Raw genomic sequence first — 15220 nt, 5'->3', positions numbered from 1 at the left:
TATAGTATTAATATTTTTTTCTTTGACAAAGTTTAGTCTACATTTCTTTATCTCATGTACAGAAAAAAACAGACTGCCATATGAGATGATGTGTCTTTTCTAACTTTTCCAACTCCTTTGCAATATATTCTTTTTTGGTCTAGAAGCTCTGGATCTTGCTATTCATATTTATATATGTATTATACCTGCAGTTTCTCTCTGGTAATAACCTGTTATTTATGTAATATTTGGGTAAATTGGTATAAAAATTGGCTTTTAAATTTCTGGGAAATTTTCTTTTATCTTTTCTTGAAATATGGTATTCTGGTTTTTGTCTTCCAGGTCATTTGTATTAAATACTCTCTGTCTAGCATGTACTTTTAGTTTTACTCTCTTTTGATCTTGCTCTGATATTTCACATTGTATTGCAAAATTTTTGATATTAATGGTTATTCCATACTTTAAAAAAATTCTGCTGCTTTGCTAAGGTTTCCTAGGTTCTTCTCAAAGCTACTTATTTCTTCAACTTCTTTCAATATCTAAATGCTTGTGGCCACAATTCAGACAAACTGGACTAGACCAAATCTGATGTCATAATTTTCATCTTCACTCCCTCTCATTCTTATTATTTTTGGTGGGGGTGATTAACTATTAATTCTGTCATTGGGAGCAACCCAACTACTAGTAAATGTTCCTACATACTTGCATATAAATTTCTAAAGGTATATTCAGTTGAAGGTATGGTAGTAAAGTGGGAAGTCACTGAAATCTTGGGGCACAAAGGCCTCTAGGAAAAAAGAAGACAGGGTGATCCACTACAAGATATGAAACAGTGTGGGGTCAGATCAGGGCTATGCTCTGGGATGTTGCTTCCAAAAGGAGGAAATGGGAGAAAATAGCCTTCCATCAGGTTGTTTCCTCTTTTAATATTGCTTATTCTTTTGTATTCATGATGTAATTTGATTTTTAAAATATTCCTCTGGATAAATATTGTCATCTATACTTTGTAAATGGGGAAATAGAGAAGCAAGAAGATAAAATGACTTCTCTAAAGTCAAACATGTTGTTATTCAGTCATTTTAGTCATGTCCAACTCTGTGACCCCATTTAGGCTTTTTTGGGGGCAAAAATACTGGAGTAATTTACCATTTCTTTTTCTAGTTCATTGTACAGATGAGGAAACTGAGGCAAACAGGGTTAAGAGACTTGCCCAGGGTCACATAGCTAGTAAGTGTTTGAGGCGAAATTTGAACTCTGGAAGATGAATCTTCCTGGCTCCAAAAAAATAACTCTATCTACTTAGCTGCCCCAAGGTCAAACACAGAACCACATAAAATCTCAAAATTTGAAGGGAGCTCATCCATCAAGTTCCACCTGTAGTTGGATAGGAATCCACTTACTATCATAACATTCATATGGTTGGCTGTTTAGTCTTTTCTCGAACTCTTCTAGCTACTCCCACCTTTATTCTCTTTTGCACAGCTCTAATTATTAGGAAGTTTTCTCTGACATTAAACCTAATTTTACCTTTTTGAAATTTTTATCCATTGCGCCTAGTTCTATTTTTTGCGATTAAACAAGAAAACATCTTTTCCATATCCCACCCTGTTTTCTTTTCTGCAATTGAAACATCTTCTGTTTCTTCAACTAATCCTTATATAATATGGATTCAATATCCTTCACCATTCTGACTGCCTTCTGTATGTATGCAGTACCCTTCCCAAGTTCTGGTACTCAGTTCTGAATACAATACTATAGATGAGGTCCAGGGAGGTTAATTTATTTGCTGCAAAACAAACATCAAAGTCAGGATTTAAAACCTTCAGAGTCTGTGTTTTTTCTAAGCAGCTAAAATGAATGATAAAGCATTCATCACATTTCATACTGCCAGGTTAGACTCAACCTATTAAAAAGATAACAGAAAAGATAATCAATTTAATAAATTAATTCAAAGGATAATCCAGTTTAATTCATTAAGTGTCAATCTTTAAGTGTAGGAAAGAGTTCAAGAGAAAGTCTTACTTATAAAGCTGATAATTTAGCACTCTATTTCTTTGAGTAGACTGAGATCATGCGATGTGAACTTTCTCAGCTCCACTTTTTAAATTTTCTTAGCATTATCACCCATTGTTATTCCCTCCCCTTAGGAAAGAAAAAGCCTTATTTCTCATGAAAGCTAATCCTTCTAATAGCTTCTTTAATCTAAGTGACTTGTCCATTGTCATACAGTTAGTGACAGTCCATATGTCATACAGTCATACAATTTCAGAGTTGTGATTCAAACCCAATCCTCTTACCTCTTGGTTCAATCCTTTAGGCATTATACCATTGTGCCTTGGTGGAAGATTTGGATCCATCATGAAATCTGTATTCCTGAATGTGTTCTTTACTCAAGCTTAAGGAACTGAGCACTGTGATCACAAGGGTGGTTCCCATTCTTTTCCCCAAAATATTCTCAATAGTTTATAAACTGCTTGAGGGTAGATAATATTTCATTTTTGTCTTTGTATGCCTATTGCTTAACACAGTGACTCCTACATAGAAAGCTCTTAATAAAAATGCTTGTTGAATTGAATTAAATGCCTGACATTTGCTTTTCTTTTATATGGTATCATTTTGAAATTATAAAAAAAATAAAGTATTCTTGTCTTTGGGCACTTTTCTCTCCTGTTATTAACAAATGATCTCCTTTTAGTTTCTCACTTGTTTTCATTTCAAATCAAACAGCCTTAATCTTTCTTTCTCCTCAAATGAAAAGTTCACATTGGAACTTGTCTTGTTCCTGGTCTTTTTGATGTAACAAGACTCTTTGGTCTCCTGATCTTTGTTGGGGGCCTAGGTCAGAAAACCCTGAATCTTCTGGCTCCAGCCCCCCCACCCCCACCCTCCACCTTTAATTCATCTGGAAATTACTCTCTAGATCACCACCTTCTCATCGGGAGATTGCTCTCTAACTCTGGGTTACAGAAGACTAAATAAAATTTGTTGTGCCACAGTTCTCTTTAAATGTCCTGACTCAGTTTCCCTAATTGTCCCATTCAGTTTCTCTGCCTCAGGTTATAACCATTCTCTTTTAATGTTGGGATAAAGGTTTTATATCTTAGACCTTAGGCTATACTTATTCCCTCTTAATGTTTGATGGGATAAAGGTCTTTATCCATTTTAGATGTTATTAGAATATCAGGAGCCTCTCTAGTACCTCCCATTATGTCATCCTAGGTGCCTCCCCCCATTAGGTCAGCCCCATCCATTCTTGGTACCCTATAAAGAATCTTGTGTATTTGACATCAGTGCTGGATTCCTTGAGATGATAGTCTTGTTCTGCCCTGGGACCAACCATGGATCTATTGGTCCCAGTAAATCTCTCCATTTAATGAATTCTGTATTGAATACTCTTTAATCTCTATCTTGCTCAGCATTACAAATTGACCTCTTTCCTCAATGCTCTGCTAATTTCCTAATCAGGATCTTAGCCTGCTGAGAACCTCTCAGAGTCATAGTAAACCCCTTTTTCCGCCAACCTTAATTTAGAGACTGGGACTGTGAATTCTTTCGCAACTCCTATGTCTCATCCCTCAACATTTTCACTTTTGACTCCAGTATTTTATTAGCATGAAGCCAGCTTTAAGATACCACCCCAAGATGCTATGACACTTGATAAAAATCAAGTTCTGAATCCACTCAAACCATTTTCAAAATCTGGAACAGAGTTATTATGGTTTATATCTATAGTTCAAAAGAACCTTGGGATCCAATAGTCGACAGCTATCCCAAATATCAGTCCTACACTCCATAGCTCCAGATTAATTTTTGAATAGCATGTTGTAAGAATGAAAGCATCAAGGACCAAGATTTATTTCCCTGACTATCTGAGAGTGAAACATTAGCTGTTGAAACTCATTCCTCAGCAAAGAGCAAGTTTCTAACTTGATTTTTAATTTGGAGGTGACAGAGATGAATGTATCTGATTGCAGTTCCTTTAAGAATCAAGCATCAAGAACATGTATTTCTATTTATAATACAGAATTATATAATATATGGTGCTGGGAGAAAGCACTAGTTTTAGAGTCAGGAGGTATAGGTTCAGATAGTTGTTCTGATGCTTATGATTTATGGGACCACAGCAAGACTTTTGACCACTCTGTAACTCTTCTTCCATATCTGTGAAATGGTAATAACAAACCTTGCATTGCTTGACTATGGGATTTTTATGAGAAAAGCACTTTATAAAAAAAAATTTATTTCAGAGAGTTAAAAAGATGAGTCTAGGTTCTTTATGCCTTTATATAAATTAATATAGAAATTAGAGTTATCTTATTAAAATTCCCTTTCTTCTTTTACTCCTAAATCTGTAGAAGGAAACTGAGTAAGATGTGGGAGAAATAAGGTTGGATCAGAAGTCAGAATCCTTGGCTTCTGATCCCAATTCTTCTACCAACCACCTATGAGACGTTGGGTAAGTCATCCTCTAGGTTCACTTTTTCATTTTATAAAGTGAAGGAGTAAGATTAGGTAATCTGATGTGCATTCATCTCTAATATTCTGTGATCTGAAGGGAGAAAAAGTTCATGGAGGGAAATAGACTCTTGTTGATTGGCTGATTGACTTAGTATTAGAAGATCTGTGTTTAAACCTTGCCTCAGATATTTATTAGTTGTATAATTGTGTTTAGCCTTTCAGATTCAGTTCTTTTTCAGGAAAATAAGGAAGAGAGAGCTATTATTGAAAGGAAAGTGCTCTGCAAACCTTAAAGGACATCATAATATGAATTATTGTTGTTCTATATGACCTTTCCCAACTCTTTGGTGTACTAAGATTCTTTTTACCAATATTTGAATTGAATTTGGTGCAAAACTAGATTCTAATTCTCTTTTCAATCAGCTGATCTCAGATTGGCTAGAGTATCATTAGTTTATATAAAACTCTTTACTCCTCCTATGACAAAGTTTTATGGAATGTGAACTACATTTTTGAATGATCACCTCTGGTCCCTTGCCATCTAAAACATGCCCTTCTTCTTTCCTAATATTCCTTATATGGTCAGCCATTCTCAAAGCTAGAGGGTATATCCTGGACTTGGAACATGTGGAAAGTAGAAGTGGACTGACATTGATTGAAAAGTATGATTAAGCTGTCTGTCATAGGTGAAGATGTTCCTATTGATCCAACATCAATAAATCCATCTTTTGAATTGTTTTCCTCAGAGTCATAGGTTTGTACTAAACCATTCAAACTCTCTCAGATCACTTTGTAACTTATATAAAAGGTATAGATTTTGTTAGATCACTGGATCTTTATTAAGGTAAGATAGTGCCTTGAATTTTGTAAAATACAATAAAGTTAAGTTAGTGTGCTTAGCTACATAATTACCTTTCTTCAACCAAAACTCATCATTTTTTTTATTTTTAATATTAATCTTCCTTCATCTCTTTATAGCATTTGACATTGTGTGCAGTTTCTTTTTTCTAGAGATTTTCTATACCCTTGGCTTCTGACATCACATTTTTATAATTCTACTTGTTTGCCTGTTTCTTCTCTCTCTCTCTTTAATTAGCTCCCTTTAGGGCAGCTATTCCAAGGCCCTTTCATTCTTCTGGCTTCCCATCTCTTCCTTCCCTCTTTCTGTTTCCTTCTCTTTTCTTAATCATCTTTCCATTGGCAATCTAATTCAGTCCTAACGCTTTTTCCCTGAACTACAGACCCATGTTGCCTATTGCTCCCAAGACATCTCTGTAAGAATGCTCTGCCAGAATTTAATTAAAACCTTCAACACTGAAAAGATGCTGTGACTGTTCCCTTCATGTATGCAAATTGCCATCCTTCTAGGAGTCTGATCATTAAGTGTTGCTGTGATTGAAAAATTCACCACTTTGGGGGCAGCTAGGTGGCACAGTGGATAGAGCACCAGCCCTGAATTCAGGAGGATCCAAGTTCAAATCTGCCCTCAGACACTTAACACTTCCTAGCTATGTGACCCTGGGCAAGCCACTTAACCCCAGCCTCAGAAAAAGAAAGGAAAAAAAAAAAGTCACCACTTTGAAGGCAACCTGGTGATAAACCTCCCAGAGAATAGTTAGGATGGTTGTCAGATAACAATTTGTGAATCCTTGGGTCATCTCTATGTCATAATAGGAAAACAGAATAGTTCTTCAAACTTCAACTCTCAAACTCATTAGGTCCCAAATCTAGGTTATCTTTCCCTCAAAAATATGTACTTCCTTCTGTATTCACTTTTTCCGTCATTGTTACCACCATTCATCCAGTCTCCCATGGTTGAAAACATTTTGTCAGGTGATATCTTCATATGAGTAGAGGGGATGTCACTCTAACTCACCAATGGGTTGGAAGCCTGTTGACTATCTCCAATCTGATTTAGGGTATTTTGCTGAAATGGTTTTACTGGGGAGTGGCCAGTACACATGGAGCCACAGGTGAGAGATGGGTGAAAGTGCACAGCAAAGGTAGATGAGCAGCCTTGAAAAGAAGCTGGTAAGCACTCAAAGCAGAGGTACTAATTTTCCCTTTTAACAAGATAACTGAAGTAGGACAAAAAGAGAGAGGTTTGAGTAAAGAGACAGGGAGAAGAATCCCTGACCAGTGCCTGCAAGTGAGCAGAGACAAAAAGAGGGAGAAGAGATCCTTGACTAGAAGCAATCTGCCTTAGGATAAAATCTTTTTTTCTTTTTCTTTTTTTCCATGAGGTAATTGGGGTTAAATGACTTGCCCAGGGTCACACAGCTAGGAAGTGTGAAATGTCTGAGGTCACATTTGAACTCGGGTCCTCCTGAATTCAGAGCTGGTGCTCTATCCATTGTACCAATTAGCTGCCCCAAAGTCCTAAATTGCTATCAGATTCCCTCTCTTTCAGCTTAAGACAGTTTTCCTGGGTTTCCCCCCCCACACACACACACACATACAATCAAGTGAGGGATAATCCACATTGTTTTGGTCTAGAGAAAGAAAGAGGAAGAACTTGAGACAATATTAGAACAAGATCTCTCACAGTCAAATATTCAGAGTGTCATCACTCCATATTGCTATTTTATTCTGCCTGAGCCTTTATAAATGTGCAGGACAAAGGTCTTAATGTTAATGGACTTTGGAGCATGTGCCGATATTCTGTAACTGATTCTAGACTGCTAACCAAGTCATGAAGAGATTAATTTTTGATTAGCTCTTGAAACGGAATTGAGGTACATTCAGGAGTCAACTGACCAAAAAAAGCTTTCTCTTTCCTACCTGGTTGCATTAGAATGGGAGAAAAAGCTGTAAATCTGGATGAGGAGAACCCCAGCTTTAGGACAAATCTATGGGCTATTAACACAGCTCTCTGTTCTTTGCCTCTTTATATTTAGTTTTCTGCTTTTAGGTAAGTAGTGGAGTCAGCTATAACTTTGTGAACTTCAAAAAGTCAGAGCAGCAGGCCACCAGGGTACAGAAAGTAGTCTCTGCAGTCTGTAGTCAGCTGAGTTAAACTACCAACATAGCTTTGAGGAGTGACTAGGATTTAGCCTATAGTTGATTGAACCAAGGAGCCAAGATACTGAACCCTTAAAGTAAGGGAGCAACCCTACTCATTGGTTTCTACCATTTGTAAAACTGAAATTTAATGGTACAAATGCTTTATAGAAACTACTTTCAGTTTGAACTCGCTTTCCTTTGGTTGGTATAGGGGAGATGATGCCCCCAGGTATTGAGGGAAATATTTGTACTTCTGTTCTTGCTATAGCTTTGTAAAAGATAATGGATAGTAACTGATTAAATGAAACTGGAGTTCTAGTCACTGATGACTGAGATTGCGAATACATCAGAATGGGGACATGAACTGATAGCATTAGAGTTAATCCCTCAGAGATACATCTCGAATTCTGGGCAAAGGCAAGGCATAACTTTGTTTGCTCATCAATGAAAGTAAAAGTTAGCAACCTCAGTTTCCATAAAGGCATTGTGACATATAAAAAGTTCAAAAGACAAAATTTCTCAGTTATTAATCATTTTATTAATAACATTAGTGGATAATTAATAAAAAGGATCAGGCTCTTTTGATCAAAGACTGATCATGGCGTCTTCTTGATGCATATGCCTTTGGAAGGTGGATGTTCCCCAACAAGTGGAAATAAATTCTGATTAGTTAACAATTAACAAAAAGAATGAATATTCTAATGAGAGATGGTCCTATTCTAATGAGGAACTGGGGAAACTTGAATTTGATTATGTCACTCCTGGACAAAGAGATTGTCTTATCTCAAGGCAGACCATCCCTAAACTGGGCTTTCTAGACAAAAAGTGTACCCCTCACCTCCCAACACACACACACACACACACACACACACACACACACACACACACACAACCTCAGTCTGCCTGAGTGGATCTCAATTGAAATTCTTGTAAGGTTCTTTGTTTTGGTGGGGATTCCCACACAGGATCAAAAAGCAGTGAGGGGATTTGGGCAATCAATTGAAAAATCTATAGGTTTCTGGAAAAAAAAAATTGGTCCTAATTCATTCAGTAATTGTTTATTAATATAAGGCAGAAATAATTATTTCTGTCAGCCTGTTGTCTTCTTGAATAAAATATAGGCTCTTTGTCTCAGAAACTGTTCCATTTTTATCTTTGCATTCCCAGTGCTCCAGTGCTATGTCTAGCACATAGTAGGCACTAAATAAATTCTTGTTGATTGACTGATTTCCTTAAAATTCAATCCAGTGTTCTTTCTGCTAAACTATTCTGGTAGTTCTCAGTCTCCTCAATTTAGTTGCTTCTTTTCCTAGCTTTTTAAGCAACCCATTCTGTAGCCTTTTTGCTTCTCAAAAATAAGTCATGTCAAGTGCCTCCTGAAGACCTCTGAAGCAACATCTGGGGTACAGGTCTTAGGTTCTGGTATTTTTCATAGGGGGTCAGACACAGTATTTCGAGTTCTGTCTGGCAGGCTCTGGTTCTCTTTCATTACTTCAAAGCTTTCCTTGTACTGAAGCCCCTCAGCATGGCTGCAACCTTGGAGACCCCTCATATGAAAGTTGGCATCAGTGATTGCTAAAACACATTTTAGCTCAAAAGAAGCATTTCATTAAGTGTTATTTTTTTCTCCCTTTTTTCTCAAAACATTTCACTGTGACTTCTCATAGAGAGCGCCAACCTAACAAGAAAAATTTTTTTTTTCACATTTCAGTCTGAGATGAAAAAAAGAAACTTGATTCTGACTGCCAGCTTTGTGCCTAAGTAGCAGGGATCCACACAATCAACGATAGTGAGAGAAAAGGAATGAGAAATAGAGATCTGAAGGTTTGAACATAAGAATTCTTTTGCAGAGCTTCTGGAGGGCAAAAACAAACAAACAAAAAGCCTCAAAAACTTAACAGCTATCAAAGTTGTGTCTCTATTCCTTTTAATTATATTGTATTCAAGCATCTTTGTTAACCAATATTTAGCATTCTTATCTTAATTATACCCAAACACATTTTTTATTTGGGTGCATGAATGAAACACAAATTAAAAACACCTCCCTGTAATTGGATGCTACTTCATAAATAATGAAAGTCTACTATCATCTGGCTAGGGGGGAATCAGAGGTTCTGACACAAACTTTAGAATATATTTCATTGAATCCCAGGTTTAAAATCTCTCATCCTAAACCATTTTAACTTTCACTTTCATAGTGATCATGAAACAAAGATAAAATTTTCCTGAGAGATAAACTAGGATAGAAACTTGAAAACTTAGGATATTTAGAATTACTAAAATAAAGCAATAGCTTAAATCTTGATGCTCCCAAGAGAATCATTCTTGAAATTATCCAATCTGGTCAAGAGTGGAGAAACAACTGCCCTTAATTGGATTAATTAGCCTGGAGATCAGAATTCTTCCCAGAACTTTCTCTTTAGAAACGGTGAAGAGGCAAATAAGTGGTGCAGTGGATAGAGTACCAGCCCTGAAGTCAGGATGACCTGAATTCAAATCTGGTCTCAGACACTTAACACTTCCTAGCTGTGTGACCCTGGCAAGTCACTTAACCCTAAGAGAGAGAGAGAGAGAGAGAGAGAGAGAGAGAGAGAGAGAGAGAGAGAGAGAGAGAGAGAGAGAGAGAGAGAGAGAGAGAGAGAGAAACTGGTCAGACTTTTGAGGAAAATGAACAAAAGAATTTCAAAACAAAAGGTCTTACTCGATTAAGTATTGATAAGTTGTTTTTTTTTTTTTTTAAATTCAAATAAATTCTAAAAGATTTCGGACAACTAAAGAAGGCCTCTTCATCTTCCTCCTCCTCTTCTCTCCACATGGAGAGTCATATCTTTACCTGTGTGTGCTCTTTCCAAAGGAATATAAATTTTGATCATTTATATCTTGTAAGATATTTTGGGGCTTGGGGGCTAGAATTTTTTCTTCCCTATTTATTCTATCATTGTCTTGTTTTTGTTTTAAACTGGGGCAATTAACTGTTTCTTACCCAGTTTTCATCTATGAGATTTTGAAATATAACTTTGAAAAATCAGGCTAGAAGGATGAACAATTATAGATGAGACTACTGAATAGGGGATTTGTCCAAGGTGGTACAGGTAATAAAAGAACCACTACCTCCAAATCTAGTATTCTTCCTTTTACATCACATTGTCCAGTCACATTTTCATGAATGTGAAGAAAGGGGATGGCAAAATCTCTCTCTCTCTCTCTCTCTCTCTCTCTCTCTCTCTCTCTCTCTCTCTCTCTCTCTCTCTCTCTGTCTCTGCCTCTCTCTGCCTCTCTGTCTCTCTGTCTGTCTCTCTTTATCTATCTATCTAATATGTGTGATGAGAATGAGTAAAGGATACTTGGAGATCATAAGAAACTGCTGGTATCCAGAGAGAGAAATATAGAGACTGAATGTGGATCAATGTATAGTATTTTTACCTTTTTGTTATTGTTGTTGTTTGCTTGTTCTTTTTTCTTTCATTTTTTCCCCTTTTTGATCTGATTTTCCTTACACAACATGACAAATGGAAATATGTTTAGAAAAATTGCACATGTTTAATTTATATCAGATTACTTGCTATCTTGGGAAGGCAGAAAAGAGGGAGAGAGAGAAAAGTTTGGAACAAGATTTTGCAAAGGCAAATGTTAAACTATCTTTGCATATATTTGAAAAAATAAAATACTATTAAAGAGCAGCCATCAGGGGCTATACTTACTATTTCTTTTGAATCAGTATTCCAGTAGTATTGGAAACATAAATGTCTAATAAATTCAGTTAGATTCACTCCCAAACCACTGTACACTAACAAGGTGGTTCTGAGCAAACTATTTAATTGCTCCTGACCCCATTTTTCTAATTAGCAAAATGAGGGGTAGGAGAAAATTATCTCTGAGGTCTCTTTCACTTCTAACATTCTGTGAATTTAAATGCTAATTTTTAAAAACGCAATATTACCATGTTCCCTAGTCTTGACTAATTTTTTAAAAATTTTTCCCCAGTTAAATTTAAAACATCTTTATTTACATTTGTTTTTAAAACTTTGAGTTCCAGATTCACACACTTCCTTCCTATCTCAACCCCCATTAAGAAAGAATAAGTGAAGTAATGCAAAATATTACCATAAAAGTCATGTTGTGAAAGAAAACATAGATCTCTCCCCAAAAAAGAAATCTTCAATAAAAAAAGTTTAAAAATATATATTCTATCCTAATCACATACCACAATTTATTCAGCTTTTCCATTTGATAGACATCCCCTCAATTTCCAATTCTTTGTCCTGAGAAGAGAGCTATTTACTATAAATATTTTTGCACATATAGGTCCTTTTCTTTTTAAAAAAAAAAAATTCCTTTTGGGATTCATAGTGATATTGTTAGGTTAGAGGATATGCATGATTTTATAGTCCTTTGAGCATAGTTCATATCATTTATCAACTAGGGAATGGCTCGTTTTTTTTTTTTTGTTTTTTGTTTTTTTTTTTAATAAATTTGACTCATTCCTAGAAACTTGCTTCAAAATTCTTTTCCCAATTGCTATTCTTAACTCTATCCCTCCTACTCTCTCTCCTTTCACTCCGACTCTCCTCAAAAGTATTGTGCCATTAACCACCCCTCCTTCAATATGCCCTCTTTTTAATTACTTTCTTCACCTTCCCTTTTCCTCTCCTACTTTCCTGCAGAATAAGATAGATTTCTTTGCCCGTGTTGAGTGTGTATGCTATTTCCCTTTGAGCCAATCAATTCTGATGAAAGTGAGGTTCACTCACTGCCCCTCTTCTCTACTACAGCTTTTTCTTGCCCTTTTATAGCAAATAATTTATGACATTCCTTTCTCCCAGTAAATTCCTCTATCCTCCCTTAATTTTATTTTTTTTTAGATTTTATCCCTTCATATTCAACTCATACCTGTGCCTTCTGTCTAGAGAAGTAGATACATACTCCTCATTCTCATAATAATGAGAAAGTTCTTATGAGTTACAAGTATCGTTTTCCCATGTGGGGGATAAATCTTACTAAGACCCTTGTGATATTTCTTTCCTGATTACCTCCTTGTGCTTCTGAATCTGTATGTGACAATCATATTTTCTGTTAAACTCTAGTCTTCTCATCATGAATGCTTTAAAGTCCTCTATTTCATTGAATTCCCACCTTTTTCCTGAAAAGATTATATTCAATTTTGCATGTAGATTATTCTTGGTTGTAATCTTAATACTTGCTCTCAGGAATATAATATTTCAAGTCCTTTACTCCTTAAATGTAGAAGCTGCTAAATCTTGTGTTATCCTTACTGTGACTCCATTATACTTGAATTCTTTCTTTCTGGATACTTGTAATATTTTCTCCTTGATCTAGAAGTTCTGACATTTGGTTATAATGTTCTTGGGAATTTTCATTTTGGGATCTCTTTCAGGAAATTATCAGTGGATGCTCTCAATTTCTATTTTACCTTCTTGTTCTAGAAAATCACACAGCTTTCCTAGATAATTTCTTGAAAGATGATGTCCAAACATCTTTTTTTTTTTTTTTTTTAATCATGGTAATTTTTTTTTTTTTCTTTAACGTGTGCACTTTTATTTGAACTGGTCTTAAGTCAGTGTACAGGTAAAGCTCCTCCCCTCCCCCAAGTACTGGCACCAATCTCAAAACTCAGCGGGAGACTGTAAAGTCTGCATTCACATCTATGTTGGGGGCAGGGAGGGAATTTAGGGGGCCATTTTTTATGGCTCTGACAATTAAAAAAAAAAGGAACAAGTATTAAGGCGGAAGATACAAAAAGTTTTTTTTTTTTTGTTTTGTTTTAAAGGATTACATAATTTACATGTAAAGCAATACTAGTACCTTCCTTTCCCCCCCCCCCTGGATTTGTTAAGTAGCTCCTTTGCTCTGTGTGTAAGAGCAGGACAGCCTTCATAGAGGCAAGTAACTCTGTAACAATGCATTATACAATATTTGGAATGACTTTAAAAAAACAAACAACCAAACAAACATGTACAATCAGAGTCCTGAAGACGCACTGTAGAACTTTGGGGATATTTGCCTCCAACATACTTAGACTGCTCATCACCTTCACCATTCCAGTTTTTAAATCCTGAATCAAGTGCCAACAAAACAAAACAAAACAAAACAAAACAAAACAAAACAAAACAAAAACAAAAAAACCCAAAACAAATAAAGCCATGCCAATCTCATCTCTTTTGGACAATTATCATGTCACACCCTTTGAAAAAAATCAACCAAAAAAACCCAAAAAAACCCAAACAGTCCATTTAGAAGCATTTGCGGTGGACAATGGAGGACCCAGATTCATCACACTCCTGCTTGCTGATCCACATCTGCTGGAAGGTGGAAAGAGAGGCCAGGATGGAGCCTCTAATCCAGACAGAGTATTTGCGCTCAGGTGGGGCAATGATCTTGATTTTCATTGTGCTGGGGGCGAGGGCTGTAATCTCCTTCTGCATCCTGTCAGCAATGCCTGGGTACATGGTGGTACCACCAGACAATACGGTATTAGCATACAGATCCTTACGGATGTCAACATCACACTTCATGATGGAGTTGAAGGTAGTTTCATGGATTCCACAGGATTCCATACCTAAGAAAGATGGTTGGAAGAGAGCTTCTGGGCATCGGAACCTCTCGTTGCCAATGGTGATAACCTGACCATCAGGAAGCTCATAGCTCTTTTCCAGAGAGGAGCTAGATGCAGCAGTGACCATCTCCTGTTCAAAGTCTAGGGCGACATAGCACAGCTTCTCCTTGATATCACATACAATTTCCCTCTCAGCTGTGGTAGTGAAGCTGTACCCTCTCTCGGTCAGGATCTTCATGAGGTAGTCCGTCAGATCACGGCCAGCCAGATCCAGACGGAGGATGGCATGGGGAAGGGCATAACCTTCATAGATGGGCACAGTGTGGGTCACACCATCACCGGAGTCCATCACAATACCAGTAGTACGACCAGAGGCATACAGGGACAGCACAGCCTGGATGGCAACGTACATGGCTGGGGTGTTGAAGGTCTCAAACATAATCTGAGTCATTTTTTCTCTGTTGGCTTTGGGGTTCAGGGGAGCTTCTGTGAGCAGCACAGGGTGCTCCTCAGGGGCCACACGGAGCTCATTGTAGAAAGTGTGATGCCAGATCTTCTCCATGTCATCCCAGTTGGTGACAATACCATGTTCAATGGGATACTTCAGGGTCAGGATACCTCTCTTGCTCTGGGCCTCATCCCCCACGTAGCTATCTTTCTGGCCCATGCCCACCATCACACCCTGATGTCTGGGGCACCCAACAATGGAAGGGAACACAGCCCGAGGGGCATCATCTTCTGCAAAGCCAGCTTTGCACATTCCAGAGCCATTATCAACAAGGAGAGCAGCAATATCATCATCCATGGCGAACTTTGAAGTGGCAAGTTTAAACCCTTAAGAGAGAGAGGAGGTAGTGCCGCACCTGGAGGCAGGGGGGAGGCAAGTGCACACTGGGTGGAAGAGCTCACAGCTCTAATCATGATAATTTTAAAATTATTTCTCTTGAATCTATTTTCGAGGTCAGTTGTTTTATCAATGAGATATTTCACACACACCCCTCATTTTTTCATTCTTTTGGTTTTATTTTATTGTGTTTTGATTTCTCTTTAAAGTGATTAGGTTCCATTTGCTCAATTCTAACTTTTAAGGTATTATTTTCCTCAGTGAGCTTTTGTATCTGCTTTCCCATTTGGCCAATTTTGCTTTTTAAAGTATTCTTCTCATTACCTTTTTTGATTTTCTTTTGCAGAACTCTCAGTTCTCTG

At 37.0% G+C, this 15220-nt stretch overlaps 1 pseudogene; it reads right to left on the bottom strand.

Moving 5' to 3' along the window:
- Window positions 1–13691: 13691 nt before the first annotated feature.
- On the bottom strand, window positions 13692–14858 carry LOC141555267 (actin, cytoplasmic 1 pseudogene; annotated as a pseudogene).
- Window positions 14859–15220: the final 362 nt, after the last annotated feature.

Source organism: Sminthopsis crassicaudata, chromosome 2 (assembly GCF_048593235.1).
Source record: "Sminthopsis crassicaudata isolate SCR6 chromosome 2, ASM4859323v1, whole genome shotgun sequence".
NCBI lineage: Eukaryota > Metazoa > Chordata > Mammalia > Dasyuromorphia > Dasyuridae > Sminthopsis > Sminthopsis crassicaudata.
The sequence above is the reverse complement of the archived record's forward strand: the minus strand, read 5'-3'. Positions and strand labels throughout refer to the sequence as shown.